This window comes from Aotus nancymaae, unplaced genomic scaffold, assembly GCF_030222135.1.
Source record: "Aotus nancymaae isolate 86718 unplaced genomic scaffold, 86718_ANA_hifiasm-v0.15.2.pri h1tg000014l, whole genome shotgun sequence".
Lineage (NCBI taxonomy): Eukaryota > Metazoa > Chordata > Mammalia > Primates > Aotidae > Aotus > Aotus nancymaae.
This window is the reverse complement of record NW_026988425.1, coordinates 116060642-116079412: the sequence shown is the minus strand read 5'-3', so window position 1 is coordinate 116079412 and position 18771 is coordinate 116060642. Positions and strand designations below refer to the sequence as shown.

Sequence of the window (18771 nt, the reverse complement as noted above, 5' to 3'; positions counted from 1 at the left end):
GAGGAAGCAGAACTGAGTGGCATGGGTTCCATGGTCTGGCATTGCCAAGATCTTAAACAGATCTCCCGATGAGACTCCTAATCTCACCGCTTCTCCCTGCTCCCAGTGAGTAAGTGCCATGTCCTCATCTTCCTTCAGCTGAAGTCCTAGGAATCCACAGAACAACTTATGTAAAAACATATGAAAAATACACTTTGGATTCAGTAAATAGATGTACGCTTTCACTATTGTTTGTAAAGATTTGGTGCCAGAACCTTCATTTTGCAATTTGCTTCAAATAATCCTGCCTGCTCGTTACAGAAAATATAAACTAAGGTGGAGTACAAGCTGGCAGAACCCTGGTAATGAGAAGACTTCAAATTATTTTTAAAAGTACTAATGTTACTGTGAACTGATCATTGCCGTTTTAGAACTAGTTAAACATATACTTAATGCTTCCAAAACACAGGGCTAGGTTTTTGTCTTTCCTTGACTGTTCATTTGCCAGTTCTTCTGATTTAATTAAAATATTTCCATTTTGTCACAAGGGTAAATATAATGCAAGATGTACTGGAAATTGAATAAAATAGATAGAAGTGTGAGGCAGATCTGGGATTCCAATCTCTGCCCCAACATTATTAGCTGTGAGATCTTGAGCAAGTAAGTTTTCTACCTACATGATGCCTGGTTTCTTTGCTTCTAAAAGAGCTGATAACAAAGCTAACCTCAAAGGATTTTATGAAGATTAAATAGGCTTATCATAATATGTATAATCTGCCAAGTATGATTCTGTGCAACAAATAAATAGGCATTAAAAATTAGTAATATCGGTATTATTCAATTTGCAATTGAAATGTTTACATACTGAGTGTAAGAAAACAGGATTATCCTTCCAAAGTTAAGTTATGAGGGAATTAGTCACTTGATGAAAGGCATTTTTATTTTCCGTAGGGATTCATTGTTTGATGGCTCCTTCCAATGCCTAGCTTTTCTATAGCACTTCAAATATCATTTGACTTACAATTATCAGAGAAACACCAATTATATATAATAAAATACAGCATAACAGTTTAAAGAAGGTAGGTATGAAAATCAACATCAATATCTCATAGCTAATCATGTTGAGGCTGAGATTGGAATCCCAGATCTGCCTTAGACTTCCACCTATTCTATTTCAACCCTCTGTCATTGGAAGGCAGTTATACTTTACTCAAAAGCTCAGGCTCTAGAAGAGGGCAACAAGGATGAACATTGAGAATGGAAACAGGTCAGCTTGCTAGACAGGGTCAAAGTAATGGTCAAATGGTGTGATGCAGATGTTAAATAATTTGTTCAATCATTCACACGTGGTTATTTAGCATGTACTGTGTCAGGCACTGCCGTAAGTGCTGGAAATGAAGCAAAGAATGAAACAGTTATAGTGCCTGCCCTCAGAGTGTTCACTTCTAGCCATGGAAAGACATGCAACAAACACATAAATACATGCATAAGTGTAGACCATGATAAGTGTTATAAAGAAAATAAAATAGAGCATTGAGAAAGAGCCTGACTTGGGGCTTAGGGAGGAGAGTGGGAGATCAAGGACAGCCTCTCCCAGAAATAACTTATGAGTTGAAGCCTGAATGATGAGAAAGAACCTGTTGTGGAAAGATTTGGAGGAAGGGTGCTCCAAACCAGGGGTAAGGCATTCAAAGAGACCACAGCAGGACAAAGTGAGGTGGAAGGAAAGACAGTGTGGCTGGAGCATAATAATGAAGGGAGAATGATAGGAGCTGAGGTCAGGGAGCTAGGTTGGGACCTAGTCCTATAACCATAATTCTGTAGCTTCAGTAGGGGTTCCCAGTGAGCACTCAATGGGACCTCAAAGGAAGATCTGGAGTCTGAGCTTGTTTGAGGAGAAAATGGTGGAGAAGGAGGAGCAATATATTCAAAGACACAGAAATAGTCAAACTGTGACCACTTCATGGCAAAGCGAGCAGTGGATTTGACTGGCCTGAAGGGCCGAGAGATAAAACATAGACATAGATTAGGGTAGAAGTAAGGGAAATCCCAAACTGACAGCAATGTAGCCTCACAAAGCAGGGAATGAGACTGACTCCAGGTTCATGAGCAGAAGGGTGTGTGATAAAAATGCTATTTGTGCAGGAAGAGCTCTGCTGGGCAGAACAGGTGCAACAAAGAGGATGAGAGACTGAAGTCAGGTGGGTCAGCAAAGACGAGCCTGAGTCAGTGCTCTCGAATCTGAGTGGGTATCCAAACTCCCAGAAAGGCTTCTTAAAATTCACAGAGTGCTGGCTCTTGTCCCAAGAGCTTCTGAGTCAGTAGAGATGAGGCGGGGCCTAAGAATGTGGATTTCTGACAAGTTACTAGAGAATGCTGATGCAGCTGGTCTGAACACTACACTTTGAGGACCACTGCCCTTAGCAACCCTGGCAGGAAACAGCAGACAGTAGTGGAAGGGAGAGGATTCAGGGTTAGGAGACCAGGCTTCAGAGCCTGACATTGCTACAAGAAGCTGTGTAGACCCAGGCGCGTCACCTAAGTTTCCTGAGCTTCTGGGTTCTCATCAGAAAATGGAAATGATATGGCCGGGTGCGATGGCTCACGCCCGTAGCCTCAGAACTTTGGAAGGCTGAGGCAGGCAGATCACCTGAGGTCATGAGTTCAAAACCAGGCTGGCCAATATGGTGAAACCCCATCTCTAAAAACACAAAAATATTAGCAGGGCATGGTGGCATGCACCTGTAATCCCAGCTACTCAGGAGACTGAGACAGGGGAATTGATTGAACCAAGGATCTGGTGGTTGCAGTGAGCTGCAATCATGCCACTGCACTCTAGCCTGGGCAACAGAGCAAGACTCCATCAAAAAAAAAAAAAAAAAAAAAGGAAGAAAGAAAAGAAAAGAAAAGGAAATTATACTAACTCTATCCAAAGATTTCTGCAAAGTTTAACTGAAATAATGTATTTAAGACATGTAGCAGAGTGTGTCTGACAGAATAAATGCTTTTTATTTGAGTTGAATCTGAAATGATGAGAATTCGGGCTATACAAGAAATTGAGAGGAAGAGATATATTTAAGAGAAAAGGAAGACATTTCATGCGAGGTTGTTTTGTTTGTTTGTTTAAATCCATGTCCTCCCTTTGCATGGTATTTGCCAGCTGGAGAGCATCGGAGTGTATTTGTAAGTTAATGCTGCATTTAAGTCCTAAGTGGAAATTGGGTCATGAAAACAGCTAATAATTTCATAAATAATGACAAAATTCTCTAGCTCATCATACCTAATAGCTCTCAAATATTATAAATGTATCAGGGAGAAGACACACATTATGTGTTTAAAAGACATGTGAAAGCATTCTTGATGTTTCATAGTGGTGAAATATTTGAATCAGAATTTGTACCTTAGGGTTCTAAGGAAGGGGTACTTGTGCAGTCGATAATTCTACAGGGAAAAACTTGGCTTCACATCTTGTTTCTGTTTCCCTTGACCTTACCTAGAAAAAGATAGTAATCTCTATAATTTTAAAAGTCTATATTTAATAAAAAACATTCTCTATGAGCTAGACCATTTTCCATGTATGTTCAAAAATTAGTTCTTTTAATCTTTGTGAGTTTGAAATGATTATCACCCACACGTAACAGATTGGGAAACTGAGGCACAGACATGCAGTGATTTGCCAAAGATTATAAAGCACGTAAGAAACACAGTCAAGGTGTGAACCTTTAATGTCCACTCCAATATCTGAATGCTTCCATCTCAGGCTCTCTTTCTCTATTCTGCTGGGATCTTCAATGTAGGAACTCATATTTTACAGGTCTCTTTAGACGAGACCTTAAAAATTCAGAAGGTAGGAGATAAGAGTGTAGAAAGATAACATAAATTAGTAAAAAAAATTCCAAAAAGGCAGGAAGAGTAAACACTGTAGTGAATTTTTTTTAAAAAGCGACCCATCTATACAGAAAGCTGCTACTCTTCTCTAGATAGATGTCTGCTAGAATGAAAGCCCCATAAAGACAGGAAATTTTTGCTTTCAGTGATTTCTGCTTTTCCCCCACTGATGAATGCTTAGCACCTAGAACACAGTTCCTGGAAAACAGCATGTGCTCAAGAAATATTTGTTGAATAAATAAATGCAGACTGCAAGAATGTTATCCAAGTGTAGCCAGGATCTCGATATTTTGTTTTTAAAAGAAAAGTTGGATATTTAAAAATTAGATGCAATTTTTAGATTAATATGTTATTTCATTTTTCAAAAAAGCCGTGCAAAATAAAACATGCCTATAAGCTGGGTTTGACCAGTGAGGAAGATCTGGCTCTTGGACAGCTAATTTGAGACCCTATTCCTGTAGTAAAAAGTCATTTACTATGTGTGAATAGTAGACACTTACAATGATGGAATTTTGATTCAGGCATTCTTATAGAATTAGATTTAGCATTTGAAAAAAATCACTGGATACAATTAAAAAATCCATGCAGAGAGCATGATTGGATAGAACAAAATTTCTAAGTTGTGTTGCTGCATTTGCAAGTTATAATTTCAGTTATTGTACAGCTCTACTTAACTTTAATTTGTTTGGCATAGAAAAATACTTCCATGCCTTTGATTATATAAGTAGTTTAGAAGATGCATTTAAGAAGTACTAATATGCCTTGAGCTATATCATCGTCTCTTTAATTTCAAATGCCAGTAGCATGGGAAGGAAGCCAGTTTCTACCTGAAACACCAAGTCTGAGAAGCAAAAGAAAAATGTTTTGTGTAATTTATCACCCCAATCCAACCAGCAGGATAGAGCATTGCCTTGACTATTTTTTCTAGGTCAAGTATTTTGACAATGTCCACATCCTTGAGTTCTAAAGTTGTAGAGGAACAAAAGAAAAAATAACGCCTGGAAGCTATGGTTCCACCCCTTATAAATGTAACATGAATTAACTAATAAGCTAAATTTAGCATGAAGTGGGCAAAAGAACACCTGCCTTCAGGAAGATGCTTAGGAGAAAAGAGAGAGAAGATTTTCTCTTAGTGATATTTGTAAGTTGAGTTGGAATATTTGCAAAATAAATAAGAGATGCAAATCGTGGCCAAGACTGGAAGTTCTGTCAAGCAGAAGCCAGGTAGATAAATTTTCCAAGCGTCTGAAGGTGAACCTTCCTTAGCTGAGCAAAGTCCTTATGTGACCTGACAATTTCCCATCATTGCTGAGGGCTTGGTTCATTGGTACCAAACTTACTCCTTGTGTTTTATTGGTTTTGGCTCCTGATGACCTCTCCTAGTATAATAACCTTTAATGTCCTGGAAGCCTCATCATCATCATTCACTTTGAGATGAGATTTTTCAAAAGAGTTCAGCACAAAGAAAAGAGACTGTTCCTAGCAACTCCACCAGTGCAGCCCAAGTGAATGACTATGCAATCCAATAAAATGCATAAAGAGAAATGAATATCAGAAGCGAGAATTATAAGATGCATATTAACTGATGCCTGATTACTTGAAATTAGCATATTGGAGGATAGGCGTGGTGGCTCCCACCTGTAATCCCAGCACTTTGGAAGGCCAAGGCAGGTGGATCAGGAGGTCAGGAGTTCAAGACTAGCCTGGCCATATGGTGAAACTCTGTCTTTAATAAAAATACAAAAATTAGCTGGGCATTGTAGCATGTACCTGTAGTCCAGCTACTCAGGAGGCTGAGGCAGAAGAATCACTTGAACCCAGGAGGCAGAGGTTGCAATGAGAGATCACACCACTGCACTCCAGCATGGGCAATAGAATGAGACTGTTTAAAAAATAAAGAAAGAAAAGAAAAGAAAAAACAAATTATTATATTTTGTCTTGGAATAAAAATGCTCAAGTTCCACTCTAGATTTTGTTAACTATTCCTAGCTGGTTGCTTACCTTTCATCTCCTGTAAAATCAGAATGATAAATGTTTTTACTTCTAGTATTATCTTAAGTACTAAATAAGATAATGCAAGGCAAGTGCCCGCACGGGATGTTCACTCATGAGTTTATGTATTATCGTTATTACCTTACCAGATCAGGAAATGGATCAACAAATTCCTGCAAATTTAAAAAGAAAACACAACAGAGAATCCAGGTCTATTACCCAGGACCACCATGTTGAACACTCCCTACATTGAATATCATGTAACTTCACACTGCACCATTCATATAAACCAGAACTTGAATGGCACCTCCTGTAGTTGTGCATGTGGCAGGCTATCATCTGCTTGGATTAAGAACATAGAAAAATACAAAGGCTCATTGAACCACCAGAGAGCACTGAAAATTAGTCTGTGGCTGTAGGTATGACTGAGGGGTTTGTGGCAACAAAGATACTATGCATCTTAATACTTCACCTAGAATAGAAAGTTGCTTTAAATTTTTAATATGACCTCTGCCCTGAAGAAAGATCACTGTTTTGATTCTATTCTTAGAGAATATTTGATCTGGGGGAAAGGAAGATAAGGAAAGAAGGAGAAGCCAAGTGGGCTTTGCCTCCTAGGGTTGCTGTGAGAACTGGATTCTTGATACAGAGCACAGCTCATCATAAGTGCTCTGTAAGTATTAGCTATCAAAATTGAGATCAGCATGATTTTTTGCCTATTCTGGAAAATGTTAAGGAAAATATATTGGACGTCGTCCATGTATGAAAATCAAATAGACAGAGTGCTTTTTTGACTTTAACAAAAATAAATTTTTATATTCTCTTCTATAATCTCATCTAAATAAATATTACATCTCCTACTCCTCCTTCTTCTTGTACCTTCTGGCTATCACTTTCCACCATTACAATCGCTGCCCCATACACATTCCCCAGAGTTACACATACAGATGAAAAGATATCAATGTAATATATAGGAACAGGTAAAACTCATCACATCTCAATGACTAGGGATGTTCTTCCACCATGTTGGGCTTCATGTTTCTCATAGGTAGGTTATGTGTTCAGTTGAAATAATCATTCATTCAATTATTTACTTATTGGACAAACATTTGTAAGTGCCTATTATATGTCATGCTAGACTCTGAGGATGTGAGGAAAAATAAGACAGTCTTATCCTAAAAAGACCTTATTAAATGAATCAGTTTATATAGTAACTCTATATTTTCTCAGTTGAGATACATCAACAGCATTCTCAAAGGAAGTTACAGTGTGTCAACATAGAGGTATCAAAGTAGAACGACATTAACTTGTGTTTTAGTTTTTTCTTATATAAGCACACATATCATGTCTCTCTCATACACTCTGATTAAAGCATACATCTCTTCCTTCATTGCTGGCTTCAGTCTTCCCTATATATTGTGTAGACTTGGTCTTTTCTCTGTCATTCAGCCAAAACTCTTATTAAGAGAACTGCCAAAAAGAGAGCCAGTATTTCAGGAATTTGAATGTAGTGACTCTAAGTTTGGAGAGCTATATAAGAGTGTCCTTTCTAATTGAAAGAGTAAGGTTTGGTTTCAAAGTGAAAGGTGCTGATTGCACAACACAGCCAATTCAATTTATCAGGCATTGATTGCAGCCTGTTCTGTGCAAGACTCTGTATTGATGTTTGATGTTGTGGATATGCGAGTGACTAGGACCTGCCCTTCCAGCTTGGAGGTTCATTAACTTATGGATGTAGGGGAAATCATATGCATGATTTCTAAGGATGTCATAAAGGTGCTAGTAAATATGGCTATAACATGATTCAGTCACTGGGAGAGCTGGGGAAGAGGAGGTTACATTTAGCACAAACTAATGTACATATTCTCATATGGGTAAATATTGAGAGTATTAGAAAATATTTGAACAGACACTTCATCAAAGAATACATTCAGGTGGCACAAATCATTTACTAGTAATGTGTCTCCTATTTCTACCTTCCTTATATGCCTCCTCTAGAATAGGCTTAATTGCTTATATATTTAATCAAGAACATGAGAAAAAAGTGATAAATCTTGATACATGGCTGTGTAGCCACCACCACTTACATGATACAGAATGTCACATCACCTGAAAATGTTTCCATGTGCCTGTTTACAGTCAACACCCTCTCTCCATCCTCTGGCTCCTCACAACTGCTTTCTCACACTATCATTTTACCGTTTCCAGAATTTCAAATAAATGGAATTGTATGTAGTATTTTTGGCTTTTTTTCACTTAGCATAATGCTTCTGAATTTTATCCATACTGCAAATGTCAGTAGTTTGGATTACTCTATTGATGAGTAGTATTCTGGGTATTCTGGTGTATAGATACAAGATTAGTTGGTCCAATCACCCAATGATAAAAATTTGGTTACCTTCAGTTTTAGGCTATTGAGAATAAGTTGCTACAAATATTTAATTCATATGCATATCTTTGTGTGGTCATATGCTTTTATTTCTCTTGGGTATATATGCCTAGGACCAAGATTTGTAGGTCATATGGCAAGGGCACATTTAACTCCTTGAGAAACTGCCAAACTGTTTCACAAAGTGGTTATAGCATTTTACATTTCCACCAGCAAGGTCTAAGCATTTTTCTGCTCCTCCTTGTCATCAGTAACATTTCGTGTTGTCAGTCTTTTATTTTAGCCCTTCTGTTACATGTATACCAGCATCTCATTGCGGTTTTAATTCTCATGTTTCTAGTAAATGATTTGTACCACCGGAATGTATTATTTGATGACGTGTCTGTTCAAATATTTTCTTTGTTTTTAAAATTGGGTTTTTTAAATTTTCGTATTGTTTAGTTTTACATATTCTGAAAACAAAACTTTTATCAAATATGTTTTTCAAATATTTTGGGGGGGAACAGCATTCGTGGAGGTATGCCTTAAGCTGGGACTTGGAGACTAATGGTTCTTCAATACTCATGAAAGCAATTCCTGTGAGATCACTTAATGTCAGTTCCCCTGGTCAAACATGCTGCATGAAGGTAGAGTTGGTGTCGGCATTATTCACTGCTGGGTGTTCAAAGCCCAGCACACTGTCTGACACATTAGTGAAATTCAATACTTATTCAATAAATGATTAAGTGAATAAGTAAACAAATGATTTGCAAGCATCCAATGCAACTTATATTAATGAGAAGAAAAAGAGCTTTAGGAGGAGAAGATGAACTTAGAAAGCCAGCCTGGGGTCTGTCTGTGGGAGGCAGTGAAAGCCAGTCCATGGAAATGGGCTGGGGTTTTATTTGTTAAGCAAATAAATGGTCTTAAGAAGAGTCTGAGCTGGACTGTCTGTGCTAAGGCTGTTTGATGGATGCATTTGAGAACATAAAGCCTGAAAGCTGAGAACCTGTAGCAGGTTTTTGGTACTCAAAGGGAAAGGTGATGAAAGTTGGATCTAAGAAGAAATAATAATGTTACAGATGGTATAGTGGAATTATCTGTAAAATTGAGAAACTTACTGAATTGGAAGAGGAAAGAGAATATCTGGGTAGAATACAAGCACAGAGTTTTATTTTATTTTTCATTATTATACTTTAAGTTCTGAGGTACATGTGTGGAATGTGGCATAGGTATACACGTGCCATGGTGGTTGGCTGCATCCATCACCTCGTCATCTACATTAGGTATTTCTCCTAATGCTATCCCTCCCCTAGCCCCGCACCCTCATACTATCCCTCCCATAGCCCACCACCCCCGACAGGCCCCAGTATGTGATGTTCCCCTCCCTGTATCCACGTGTTCTCATTGTTCAACACCCACTTATGAATGAGAACATGTGGTGTTTGGTTTTCTGTTCTTGTGTCAGTTTGCTGAGAATGATGGTTTCCAGCTTCATTCATGTCCCTGCAAAGGACATGAACTCATCCTTTTTTATGGCTGCATAATATTCCATGTTGTATATGTACCACATTTTCTTTATCCAGTCTATCACTGATGAGCATTTGGGTTGGTTCCCAGTCTTTGCTATTGTGAACCGTGCCGCAATAAACAGACACGACAAGCACAGAGTTTTAAAACAAATGTATACAAATCAATTCATGCAAAAGACACTGACTATTGAATAAATTGTGCCACCAAAATTTATCTGTTGAAGCCCTACCCTCCAATGTCACTATATATGGAGAGTCTATAAGAAGGGAAGTAATTAATGCTAAATGAGGTCATAAGGTGAGGTGCTTATAGGATAGGATCGGTGTCCTTGTAAGAGACACTTGCTCGCTCTCCACCACATGAGGACATAACAAGAAGGCAACTGCTGGCTAGCCAGGAAGAGAGCCCTCACCAGAGACTGAATCAGTAGCGCATCTGAAAATAAATTTCGGTTGTTTAAACCACACAGTCTGTGGTGTTTTGTTATGGCAGCCTTCACAGACTAATACACCACCAGAGAAATTCTAGGAATCTGATTCCTATAGAACAAGTGAAGCAATATTGGAATTCATTTTAGAGTTAAGCTGAAAAAGGTTCAGTTATAAATCCTGGTTCTTGTCATTAAAAAGTGTATGAACTTTGGCAAGATGACTTAGTTTATCAGAGCTAAGATTTCTCTACCTGTGCAAATGCAAATATGTCTCCTCCTTAGGATTGGTGGTGATAATTTTTTAAAAGTTGTGTTTTGTACATCTAGCCTAGCACCTGGCATGAGTTGCTATTCATTAGGCAATGTTAAATCTTTTCCTTGTCCTAACATCACAGCAACGTATCCAGGCTAAATTCTGTCCCACTGCTTCCTGAATGCTCTTGAAATGACAAGGCAGAAAGAGATTGTGGGCACCATCATGTTTATGTTAGATAATATGTCCCAGAGGTAACACTTCTGGGTAGAAGTATTAGTCTAACCTTTAGACCTCTAGTCTATTTAGCTGTAAGTTTTAAAATGACTCACTTAATTTTGAACTTTAAACTTCAGAAACGATGTCCATCTCTACTCTTCCTCATAGAAGACTAACACAACTTCATTTATTTCATCTTAAAAAAAAAAAAAAAAAATCTGTGAGAGAGTTATATCTCTTCCAATGGGGAAAATGAAGCTGGGAGTGGCTAGGGGACTTTCTCAAGGTCACAGAGCTAGCAAATGGCCTCATAGAGATAGAAGTCAAGTTGCCTGGTAGGTGAAGTCCCTACTCCTTCCCCAACACCACAATGTCTGCTATAAAACTTGAAGGGTGCTTTGGGACATAGCTGGATATGCAGGAAAATGTTTTCATGAGTCAGACCTAAGACTGTGTCCAGCACATTTCCTAAGGTGGATTTTCTGCTCTTTGTCTGCCTTTCATTCAGCAGCATGTTGTGAAACAGCCACAATGTAGCCCCAGGTGCTCTTGGCTGAGAATGAGTTCTTAGAAAGCTGGCATGGATGTCTTTTCTCTGTCCCACACTTACACAAATAAAGGGTACTCTGTGTGGTTGCTTCTACCCTATAATTTTGTTTTCAGTTGCCAAGATTAGTAAATTTGAGGTATGAACACTGGGTTGGATTACAAACCTAAAGTTATTTTTGATGTGACTTCTCTGAGGTTACAAGTAAATTTAAAAATGTTTGTTGTTGCTGTAGATCAGTTTCAGAATTTGCTAGCTTAACTTCATCTTTCTTCTCTTTCTTAGTGTATTTCTGGAGTCTTTTGCAGAAGATCATTTGGGTTTCTTTTTGGTTTTTTTCTCTCTTTCCCTTTTTTTCTTTTCTAAAGTCAAGCTGACTTGGATTCTATAGACTTAGGAGCCAGTGCTTGTGAAAAATCTATGGTATAATTATCTTAAAAGTTGAGCCCAAAAAAACTATACCAGAATTCATTGAAATATACATGTTTGGGGTGGAAAATATTAATATTATGGAGGTAATCTACAAAGCTAGAAGAAATATGGAAGTAATAAAACAAAAATATATTAGTGAGATTTGAAATGCAAGCTTTGAGATTGAAAATATATGCCATTCAATCCCAATTAAATGAATTTGCAATGTCAATCCTTGAACTATCATGTATGTATGCAGTTCTAATGAACTACCGTGGATTTAGCTCTGTTCTGTTGGAGAAGGCAGACTGGTAGCGTGCAGAGGAACCTCAAGGCCTATGAGGATAAGAAGGTGGCTAACTTAGGTTATTCTCACGACTCTTATGATCTTGATTACTGTGAGAAGATCTTAGGAAGTGTTTGTTAAATGAAGGTCAACTTGGTTGTAAATATAAAAATCACATGCATGAAACATTTAGGCACTTTGTGGTATGAATATATTTACAGGTTGCAAGGAAGAGAAAACTCCATAAAATGAATTTTTAAGAGTAAAGAGAATGTATCGCTTCACAAAAGAGAAAAGGTCAAGGGCATTGTTGGCCTCAGGTAAGCAACAAGCCTCAGCAGGGACTCAGTTTCTTTTTCCTCACAGTCTTCCTTCCACGGTGCTGCCCAATTCTTGGCTCTTAATTCTTGGTGGACACATGGCTGCCAGCAGCTCCTGGGATTGCATGTGCTCAGCTTCATGGTCCGTGATACATAGGGAGTCTACTCCCCGAGAACTCGAAAGAAAACCCCTAGGATTGAGAAGTGTTGACGTAAATTTGGCCATTGACCCATCTCTGTGGCCCTGTGGATAAAATCGATGAAATGTTGTAATTGGCTTAGCTCACATCAATCACCTGCTCCAATTCTGGAGCCAGATTGTGACATCAACTCCTCCAGAGTGAGAAAATGGTAGTTTCCTTGAACAATCATGGTACTGTTGGTGCAGGAAGGGAAATGGATACTGGATGAGAAATACAATAAATGTCAAAGGACATGCCACATATATGCTGAGTGCTATAAGCCTTCAAAGAAGGGAAGACCAACCAGGTTGGATGTGGTCAAAGTAGACTTTACAGAGAGGCTGTATCTGGAAGGTAGGTGGAATTTATTTCATTTTACAATAAAGATACAAGTTATTTTGTAAGAACTTTGTGAGAAACTTGGAAAAATAAAAAGAAGTAAATAAAAATTTATAACCTACATGTAGCTACTATTATTTAACATGCACGAATGTAATTAAAAATGTATGCTTATGTATACAACTACCATAGCATATGTAATGTATGCATGTATATGTTTATATCACATAATTAGGATCATGTTAAATTCATATTCATTTATATTACATAATTCAGATCCTGGGCATATATACATTTTTTGGTGCTACTTTTTCATGTAATATTATATCTAGGCATTTTACTAATTCATTGATAATTCTTTTCTTCAGAGTCACTGTTTTCTTCACTGAGGGCCTTGCATGAGTGGAGAAGAAAGAAGGCTGATCATCCCCCAATCCCTACACTTCCAGAAAAGTGGATTCCATCCTGGCAACTAAAGTGATGGCAGAATCCAGACTCTTCAGAACCAGGAGCAGTGAGGCATCAAGAAGACCCAGATGTTAATGCCATCTTCCTCACTATCTATACAGCCCTGCAAAATATGCACTTCACTTATTTGATGCTTGGCTTCCTCAACTGCCACACGAAGTTTGGATTACAGTTTCTACTGGCTTTTAGGAATTAAGAGCAGGTGAGTGTAGGAATTGCAGCCTCAGTGCCTTGCAGAGGAATACCCCTGAACATGAGACATCCTTACAAAGTAATGTTTTGTGGAGTATTCTTCATCTTTTGTCTCCTTGGCTCAGTCTGCCTATACATCCTCTTACATAGGTGTCTTTGAGTCAGTCTGGTATTGTGGCACCAGAGCTTGGGTAGAAATTCTGATTCTCTCACTGAAGAGCAGTAAAGTTTTCAACAGATTTGTTAATTTCCCTGAGCTTCTGTTTTCTCATCAGTGACAGGGGCGTCCTAACATCCTCACAGCATCTTAAAGGGACTATGGGGCTGAATGAACCAAGGCATAAGGAATGCCTCACCCAGTGATGGGCACAGAGAGATGATTTGTATCTTATGTCTTATAATTCTCATGCTCTCAAAATCTATTCTGCATATGTGTATGTTTGCGTGTGTGTTTCTAACTTTACAGATTGCATCAGCACATACTCGTTATCTATGTTATAACACTTTGTCCATCTTTCCTACTGCCCAGTAGATAGCTAAACACACAAAGAGAGTACATTGATATTAATCAATAGCAATGATACGGCCAGAAGAATCAAAATTTCTGCCTGCAGAGAATAGGATCTAGGCAGAGTCATGTAGGAGTTCTGCTCTGCGCCTACCACATGACTTTGAGAAGTCATTTAACTATGTCAGTATTTCAGAATATCAGTGTTAAAATAGGAGTAACAAGTGTTTTGAGGAGTAACGTCGATAAAGAACAGTGTTTCATACATAGCTAGAAATGCAGAAGTATAAATTATTAATGCATTTCACAAAGATTTTTCAAAGATAAAACTCCGAGTCTTCTCTTTCTACTAAGTCTTTTTTTTTAAATCCCTTTTCCACAGCACTCAGGGAATTTCTGCTCACTGATGGCAAGTCCTCAAGGTGATTTGAGAAAGCCATCTTCCAGACTGGGAGGTGGAGAAGACTGCTTTGCCCCCGTCAGTGCTGTTAGCTGAGACTACACACACACACACACACACACACACACACACACACACACACACTCCTTCAAAAAAATAAATGACTCAGTGTGAGGCTTACACATATCTATGCAGACACCACCATAGTGACCCCAGATCCTTCTCGCTTCCAAGTCCTATGCAAAAAAGAGGAGGAACTAGGGCTGTCTCAGGCTTCCAGCAGGTGCAGAGGAGGCTCTCACACTCTTCGCATCTCGAGCCCCCTGTTTCCCTTCCATTGATTTCTGTGGCACTGACTGTGTGTGCAACGAGCCATGCTGCAGCAGAGATACCCCAGAGAAAGAGGAAACCCATTGAGCTATTTTTCACTATTACATACTTCACTTCCTAATAAATGAGATCCAGAGCATGCAAACAGCCAGTCTTGTAGATCATCATCCTAGGGAAAATCACAGACCTAACGCAGCACAAAGTAAAAAATAAACAAACCCAGAGGAGAGTCATTCTGCTGATATTTGAGACTATAGCTCCCTTCTCATAGCATTCTATTCCTTTCTGGAAGGTTTTGCACCTCAGAAAAGTGTCAGGGCTCTACTGATGGTTGCGAAACAAAATAAAACAAATGCTAGATTCTTCTCTGTCCTCATGCCAGCTTATTTTCACCTTTAGAAAGAGATTTGTATGTGATAGATTTGTAGGTGTAGAGAAGAACACAGTTGAGACCAAGTCATGTTTCATGGGATTCAGTCTCTGGTGATCCCTGGGTAAGTGGCATGAATTATGAGGATTTCATCAGCTACCTTTGCCCAGCAGCATACTACACTGTATTTGAAGACTGTAACAGAACTTGAGCAGAGGAACAGGTGACCTACCTATTCCTGGACTGCAGAGCTCAGGGCTGCTACGGTGCCTTGGCTGCCACTGCTCTCTTCCAGTCTCTGTGCTTTTTCTTGGTCCTCTGGCAGAAAACCTGCACATTTGGATGCAACTGCAAGCGTTGAGGTCACCAGCACTGTTCACTGTGTCAACTAAGGGAATCAATGGACAGTAATACAATCTGTCCATGTCCACTGGGGAATATAATGTTTCACACAGAAAATAGCAAAATACTCCCATGGCCCCGGGGCAATATCCTGAAGTTGTTTGAGGTGAAAGAAAATAAGTGTCTTTTGGGCAAAAGAATGTAGACTCTTTAGCCGTAAACTTGTGTTGCTTTCATCTTATGCCATCTGAATACTTATTCTGATTTATTCCAGGTGAGAAAAGGGCATGAGTCTCCCACACAAGTGTGTGAGATTTCCTTGTCCACTTTTTGTTGGTCTTAAAGCCATCTGAGATGATGAATTAAGCTTGCCAAAAGCTTGTGACTTTCTAGTCAATTTAAAAAACTTTGCATAGTAGATCTTCAGTCCTCTAGCAAACTCATTAATTGGCCTGGCACCATGGCTCATGCCTATAATCCCAGCACTTTGGGAGGCCAAGGTGGGCGCATCACAAGATCAGGCATTTGAGACCAGCCTGGCCAACATGGCAAAACCCTGTCTCTACTAAAAATATAAAAATTAGCCGGGCATGGTGGTGGGCGCCTGTAATCCCAGCACTTGGGAGGCTGAGGCAGGAGAATTCATTGAATCCAGGAGGCAGATGTTGTAGTGAGACGAGATTGTGCCACTGCACTCCAGACTGGGTGACAGAGTAAGACTTCTCCTCAAAAAAAAAAAAAAAAAAAAGAGTGAAAAGAAAACTCATGATGCTCTTTCCCCTGAGCAGGATAGCAGGGATTGCATAGACAACAAAATTATCTCTGATAACCTTCACCATACCACCATTGTTCTCTCGGGCCATGTTGATACCCTCTGTAAAGCTGAGGGGTATCAGAAGAAAATCAAAGAACTACGATTCAAGAAACCAATATGAGTCTTTATGATTTCAGAGAAGTCGTCGTACTGTTTCTGAGTTCCACTCGTATATATAAAATGGGAAATAAAGTTCACTCTGCGTAGGTCTTGGGTTTGTCAGGAGGAAGATTTGGGCAGAGATTGTTTTGCTGCTCCTGGGCACAGCAAGACGCAGCATTTCCCAGGCTTCCCTCTGGTTTGATTGGGCCAATGGAACATAAGTGAAAGAACATGGAAGATACAAACCTCCCGTAAATGACTGAACATTCAGAGGGGTGGCTTGGGAACAGTCTCCAAAGATGCCATACCAGTGCTTGACAGGACAGCAGCGAAGCCACTCACCTTTAAATAGACCACATAAGCTTTTTGTGTGGTTTGGTTTGGTTTTGAGACAGTCTCACTCTGTCACCCCTGGAGTGTAGTGGCGCAATCTCGGCTCACTGCATCCTCAAACTCCTGGGCTCATGCAATCCTCCCACCTCAGCCTCCCAAGTAGCTGGGACTACAGGTGCACACTATCACACCCAGTCAATTTTTGTATTTGTTGTAGAGAAGGGGTTTCACCATGTTGGCTAGGCTGACTTTGAACTCCTGAACTGAAACGATCCACTCACCTCAGCCTCCCAAGTGTTGGGATTGCAGGTGTGAGCCACTACCCCACGTAAGCTTGAACAGTGAGAATTTCAGCTGTCACAATGATGGTCTATAGTCCAGAGAGCCTTATGCATCCCCACTCCCTTGATCCTTGGGCACCAGCACAGAAGTATAGGGAACTTCCAGACAAGACAGATCAAATTTCTCAACTTCCGGAGAGTCCAAGAACAAAGTCAGAATATGTTTGATTTATAAAAACGAGAACAAAGTTGAAAATAAACAAAGAAATTTAAAAACTTCCCATGAGTGACCCTCCATTCTGTTTTCCCAAACACTGGCTCATTGCAGAGGTTTTCAAGGACTCCAAAGAAGACAGAATCATATGTAAGGAGGCCAGGCCCCTGAATCACCATGAAGAAGGTAGTGTCGCAATGAAGAACGCCTGTGTTGGGTGTTTACAGTGAAATTAAAGGTATTTTTATGTTAAGTCATACAACTATCAGGGCTGGGTTATTTCATTAATTTTTTCCCCAAATTGCTTTTACACTCTATTATACCATTGGAAATTGTAAAACTTTTTGTGGAGGAAGGACAAACTGTTTACTCCACATTCTTGGTCTCAGAGGAATGGAAGGTAGACATTTACATGGAACACTGTTCTTCCAAGCCTTACAATCCTGATGTTGGACATGACCTTCTTTGAAGTCATCCTCCAATTGTGGGAAGCTATTTTTCACTCGAAACTGTGCAGTTCAGGTAATTGAGTTCTGAATTTTCTTGCATCAAGAGTAACCCAGGACAGCCAAAGTCTTGGGTGGATTAGGGGTTTGCTTTTTTTTTTTTTCCCAGTGTATTTCTTCTGTTTTTCTCAAACTTCAAAGGGTAACATCTGACCCAGTGTGATATGAACTGCTCTTTAAATATTTTTACCAGGTAAGGAATTGCTGGAACGTCCCATATTGTCAGTAATGATTTTACATTTGTCATTCTTGGCAGGAAGACTGTCCATGGATGGTGTACCATTTTCACATTCATTTCAGATACTATTTAGGGTATTATTTTTATTCAAGGGCAGGCATTGGAACTGAGCAGATTGTTTATTTTATACACTAAACCATTTTGGGCTGTAATGGATGTTAGCCTTGACCTAAAACATTTCAGATGCAAAGCCTCCTTTGTCAAAAATCTTCTCTTTACATGGCTAAAGAGTAAGAGGACTTGACCGTTTTCCTCTGGTCCAAAGACCCATCTCCTTTTGTCCACAGGTAGTTGTAGATGCCTTCCTCAGACTTGAAAATTCTGGTTTGGTTAAACTTTCTGCTGTTCAGATAAAAAACAGCAGCAATTTTCTGCTTGAATTTCTCTGTGACTAAATCCATTGATCATCCTTTCTCTCTGTGAGTGAGAAGTGTGTTTTCTCCTTAATAACTCCTATCCTTCTCCCTGGATTTTTTTTCCCCTTCACTTGTTTGTGTTGTGTTGGTCAGTCCTACATGCTATTCCTCTGAGAGACAGAGAGAGCGCAAAATTGAAGTTATTTTATGCTTGGGCTCCCTCGGTCCCAATTTTCAAATCTTCATGTCAATTTTCACACATCAATGTCATGTGGTGAATGTTATGGAAATTTCAGTGGGGTCCTTGGGAGGCAATTTATACATGAATCCCTCCCCCTACCTCCACCCTGCTGCAATTCCTGTCTTTTCTAAGAATAAGTGGATCTATAATTAATGTGGATTTTAAAATATAACGGCATTCACAATTCTCATAGCAGGTTTTCCATGCCATGCCTTCTTTGCAGTATAAACACAAAAGCATAAATGCTTGCTAGCTCTCTCTCCTAATAAATGGGCTTGTGTAAAAGGAATAAAAATTACAGTTTGTTGGCGGTAAAGAGCAACTAATTA

At 39.2% G+C, this 18771-nt stretch overlaps 1 long non-coding RNA gene across 1 annotated transcript; it reads left to right on the top strand.

Moving 5' to 3' along the window:
- Positions 1–560: 560 nt before the first annotated feature.
- Positions 561–17329, top strand: LOC135274900 (uncharacterized). The gene is made up of 4 exons (XR_010342638.1): positions 561–639; positions 12128–12226; positions 13116–13417; positions 17216–17329. It is a non-coding gene; the product is annotated as an uncharacterized LOC135274900 (long non-coding RNA).
- The last annotated feature ends 1442 nt before the right edge of the window (positions 17330–18771 follow it).